At 44.9% G+C, this 5,193-nt stretch overlaps 1 protein-coding gene across 1 annotated transcript in view; it reads left to right on the top strand.

Moving 5' to 3' along the window:
• LOC107296641 (F-box/LRR-repeat protein 20) overlaps positions 1-5,193 on the top strand; it is a gene marked incomplete at its 5' end in the record, with an annotated part of 96,189 nt that overhangs the window by 43,072 nt on the left and 47,924 nt on the right. The gene's annotated exons all lie outside the window — the stretch shown is intronic.

The raw sequence follows: 5,193 nt of genomic DNA on the forward strand, positions 1-5,193 counted from the left end.
CCAACAAGCGGGATTGGCCTAGGGAATTTTAGTGGGGTTTTTTAAGAGAAATTTTAATTATATAGGCCATAACAAATATTTCTTTTTAATTTGGTTTTAAATTAGGTATTTATTGTTGCATTGTTTTATAAGGCTGTTAGCCGCCCTGAGTCCGGTAAGGAGAAGGGCGGGATATAAATTGAATTAATAAATAAATAAAATAAATAAATAAAGCAATGATTTTGAAACCTTTACCTTCTGACTATATTCCCCTCTTCAAGAGTCCCTAAGCCTATTCGGCTTTTATATTAAAAAGGGAGGAGTGAAGGGATTTTATTATGCTTAAGGTTGATATTAGTAATATTGATATTAGTAGTGATACTTTGTTTCATGCTTTAGGTACAGGTGATTGCTTACATGAAAAGAGCATGGTAAAGGGGAGGGGGAAAAGGAGTTATGGATGGAGCCTGGGTTGCTGTGTATGAGTCATCATCTTGGAATTATTTTTCTGTACCTTTACGTTCCTGATACAAAGACCTGATCTCTTTGTTCTGGAAAGGTATAAAAGGTGGAAGACATCTTTCCTGGTTGTTGCCTTCATCTCTCTACCAGCCACGAAGAGAGATGGGGTCACCCAACTTTATTTTGATCAAAATAAAAGTTGTTTGCTTGCTGAAACCTCGGCTCAGGAGTTTCTTTGGCTCTTTTAAATTCCTGAGTAATGCTGGGGCAATTGTGAGGCTAAGTGTAAAACCTTACATTCCATTTCTGCTTAAGAAATAGGCATATAGAGGAACTTAGCTTAGGTACTTTTAGGAAAGGATATGTAGTAAGCTGGAGGAATAGAGAGGAACTATATACACTGACTTAAAGCATACTTTTAGAATAGTGCACACTATTGTAGAATAGCATATAGTTTATGAATAACATATTCAATTTATATAAGGTTTATTCTTTATAAAAACTGCCTAAAGTTAGTATTTTAAAATATAACTATGAACCAAAGTGCAGCCATGTTTAACTGAAGCATGAACTTTGTTACACACATAGTTTCTAGATGAAAAACAGGCATTTTTATAGATAAACAAGGGAAGACATAAATCCTTTATAATTGCAATTTTCCAGTTTGGGTAACAGTTCACCTTGTAGATAAAGCTACACCCTTAGTTAGCAGGATGTTACACATCATGCCACAGAAAAGGGAGGGGAGATAATACAGGAACAAAAGGGGCTTTTGATCTAATAATTGGAGAGTCTGGTTGCTAGGCGGTTGGAAATCATGTGACTAAACCAGGCTATCAACTGGTCTGGCTAAGAACGATGTGGCATGATGCACGGGATAGGGTATAAAAGTCAATGCTGAAATTCATTCAGTGTGGCCCTTTATTTGCATATAGAAGGGTACACCAGCTTTTGCAAAAGCTTAAATAAAACTTGTTTTGTTTTCCAACACCCTTGGAGTTGAATTTTTATTCCTCACAGTGTCGTGGCCCTGTGAGATCCCAGTTTGGAGGAGGAGGAGGAGGAGTTGGAACCAGGACCATCCGACGGGGATGGCACGTCTCCCCTGGAACATCTGGAGAGTCCAGGGGCTGAGGACAATGCTGTCCCAGGCCCCTCCAGCATTGGGGGAGGTGGTCGACCGGACAGGGAGCTACCTGTCTTCACGAACACAGGGGAGGATCAGCTGCAGACAGGCAGTGGTGATGAGAGACAACAGATCCCCTCTGATGAGGAACAGCTGCCTCCTGCACCTGATTCGAGGGCATGGAGAGTGGAGTGGATGGAAGCTCAGAGAAGGTCTGCAAGGCTGCTTGTGAGGAGACTGCCCTGCCCCTCCTCACAAGGAACGCCTGGCTTGGGCTCATTTAACCAGAGGCCGGGGGAGTGTGCCTTCATTGAGAACAACCGTTTGTCTCAGCACTCACTCCCCCGACTTTTGGAAACCTTGTCTTATGGACTCTGACTCATGTTTCAGTCTCTACCTTGCTTTGTGGACTTTGACTCTGGATTGTGGCTTACAGACTTTGTTTTTGCAACCTCTTCACTGGGTTTGTGGACTTCACATTTCTTCCTGTTTGGGGGCTTGTTTCTGGTGACTATTGGTAAGGTAACCAATCGTCCTCCTTTAGGGAGGACAGTCCTTCTTTTGTAAGTTCTGTCCTCTCTCAAAAAGTGTACTCCTACATGTCCTCCTTTTTGATATTTGAAGACTAATCTGTAAATCTCCGTATTCGATCGATGCCGATCCGATCCGTTGCGTGTGATGTGACGTATTTGTATTTGACATGACGATTTGTCAAGGCTCGGTACAGTGCGGCGAGATGCGATTATGAGACGCATGCGCTCCACACAGAATTGTTTTGAGAGAGTGCGCCACAGGCAAGTGGCTTTGTTTACTTCTTACTGAAACACGACACGGCACACACGCACGCATTAGACTCACTTCTTTCTCAGTGAATATTCAATCATACACAGGTGAGCACAATAATTCACGTTTTATTAATTCATTATTTAATAATTTCCAAATATGTATAATTTTATTTACAAGTTTATTCGCTTATGTTATTGTTTCAGTTTTAATAATTAATTTTATTAATTCATAATGAATGTGGTTGCATCGTTCGTGTAGCTCTATATTTTATTTTTAATTTTAAATTTCATTTAGGGATGGAAAAATCAAAAAAGAGGAAATGCCATTTCAACGATAAATTGAATAAGGAATTTCCATTCCTATCAAAGAAGGATAACATTGTTTTCTGCAATATTTGCAGCGGAGAATTTTGTATTGCAGTTGGGGGCAGAGCAGCTATTACGAAACACTTGACCACCAAGAAACATAAGCAATCATCAGATGCATCTGCTTCCAGTTGTAAAGTAAGTTTTTTTAAAACTTCAAATTATTCTGAAGATGAAAAACAGTTAGTTGCAATGGAGGGAACATTTGCATTTCATACCATAATTCACAATCAAAGTTTTCGTAGTATGGATTGTACAACTAAATTATTGAAAAAGTTTCACGATGCTAAATTTTCATGCGCCAGGACAAAATGCAAGGCTATTATTAAATCAGTATTTAAAAATTACTGTGACAAAATACTTACAGAAGACTTGGAAACTGCAGCATTTGTAACGGTTTTATCTGATGCATCCAATCATAATGAAACTAAATTGTATCCAATACTAGTAAGTTATTTTAATGTTACCAAGGGCATTCAAGTAAAAATTTTAAATTTAGAATCCATTGAGGGCGAAACTGCTGAAATTTTGTCAAGCCATCTATACAGAGTAATAAATGAAAACAATTTGAAATCCAAAGTTGTTGCACTAACAGCTGATAATACAAACACAAATTTTGGTGGGCGAAGACGCAAAGGGGTGAATAATGTGTATGTAAAATTACAAGATTTACTCCAAAAGAAAATACTAGAAATAGGTTGTAATGCACATATTTTGTCAAATGCAAAGCCTGATTTACTCACTGGAATAAGGGCAGAAGGTCGAGCAATTGTCAGCTGCCTGTTCGTACCCTTCTCGGAGTCTGGCTGAAGGCTGTTAACACAAAGCTTTTCAAAGTGAATTTACAGCCACCACCACTGACAGAGGCCAATCAGTAAACCATAAATGTCAGGTGGATCTGTGTTGGCTATGGAGTGATCATAATTTAGAATTTCCAGAAAGACTGCACACTTTACAAGACTTGTCTACAATTATCATCAGAGAGGTAGACAGAGAGAGGCCGCCGCCCAGCCTCCCGCCGCCCAACAGCCGGCTGAGACCGCGTTGCGGGCAGAGCGTCGCCGAGCCTTCCGTGCAGTGGCAGGTACTTGGACGCTGCTTTTAGTGCTTGGTAAACCGGGAGCACCAGTAAACCGCCGCTGCCGCCCAACTGCCTGCCGCCCAACAGCCGGCCGAGACAAACACACTCGTATCCACCGGTGACGGGGCCAGCCTTTCTGGGGAGCAGAGGAAAGCAGGGGCTGCGAGGCGAAGAGGAGCGGCTCTGCCTTGGACGCTGGCTCCTACATCTTGTTCTCCAAAATCCTTCGTTTCTGGGCCACCGCCGCCACCACCCAACCGCCCGCTGCCCAACAGCCGGCCGAGACCGCGTTGCGGGCAGAGCGCCGCCGAGCCTTCCGTGCGGTGGCAGGTACTTGGCCGCTGCTTTTTGACCGTGATGCAGGTTCACTTCCAGTTTCTATCCCAGGCTTTGCAGAAAGTCCAGCCAGTGGCTCAGTCATGCTTCAGTGAGGCTGCAGCCCAGGGAAGAAAAGATCCTGGCCTGAGGGAGACATCCGGCGTGAGCCCCACAGCCGAACTGGATGAAGCAATCACGGTCCTGGAAAGGAGCCAGAGAGGCCACTTCGCGGCTTCGAGAGAAAGACAGCTGTTTAGCTGGAATTCAGGTCCAGCAACTCTTCTGCTCCCAGAATGTGGCCATTCCAGAGCACCAGCTAAAAGAACTGAACTTGAAAACAGACAGTGCTTTGTAGGCACACAAGGTTGCTTTGGAAGGGTCACTGTGTGCCCGTGATGTATTCAGCGGCTGACCTCCATGCCCTGCGAGAGTCCCCTCTCTCGCAGGTTTGGCCCACAGCGTTAACGAGGGCCCACCTCTATGAGGGATTTTTTAATCAAGAGAAGTGGTCGAAACGCAACTTAAGGGGATTTTTAATTAAATTTTTAGTCCGGGTTTTAGGGGGTTCCAGGGAGAGGGGTGGGCAAACCGAAATTAGGGTGGTGGGCGAGGATGATCACCCACCGGCGAATTCTCCCAGGCTGGCTGATGGCCTCGGCGAGGTGGGCGTAGGTCCTGGAATTGGGGAGGGGGGAGGGTTTGCCTAACAGAGGGCAATTCCATCAAGACTGTGTATGGGAGGGGTAGATATGGCGGGAGCAGAGGGCCGTATTACACTAGGGGAGGGCGCGCCCGCTGTTTACGAGCTGTGGCGCGCTCCGCCCCCATGGCTCTTCTTGCAACCTAGGGGGTTTGGGATCTCAGGGCCTGGGCTTCCGGCTGATGCTGTGTAACGCCAGGTCCACGGTTAATAAAGCCCCCCTCATTTATGATTTGGTATCGGAGGGGGAGGTGGACCTGGCGGGTATTACGGAGACCTGGCTGGGCCAAGAGGGGGGGTGCCCCTCGTTGAAATGTGCCCGCCAGGCTACCGTGCATTTCACCAGCCGAGAGCCCAGGGTCGGGGTGGGGGGGTG

This window comes from Protobothrops mucrosquamatus, unplaced genomic scaffold (genome assembly GCF_001527695.2).
Source record: "Protobothrops mucrosquamatus isolate PMUCROS unplaced genomic scaffold, P.Mucros_1.0 scaffold2913, whole genome shotgun sequence".
NCBI lineage: Eukaryota > Metazoa > Chordata > Lepidosauria > Squamata > Viperidae > Protobothrops > Protobothrops mucrosquamatus.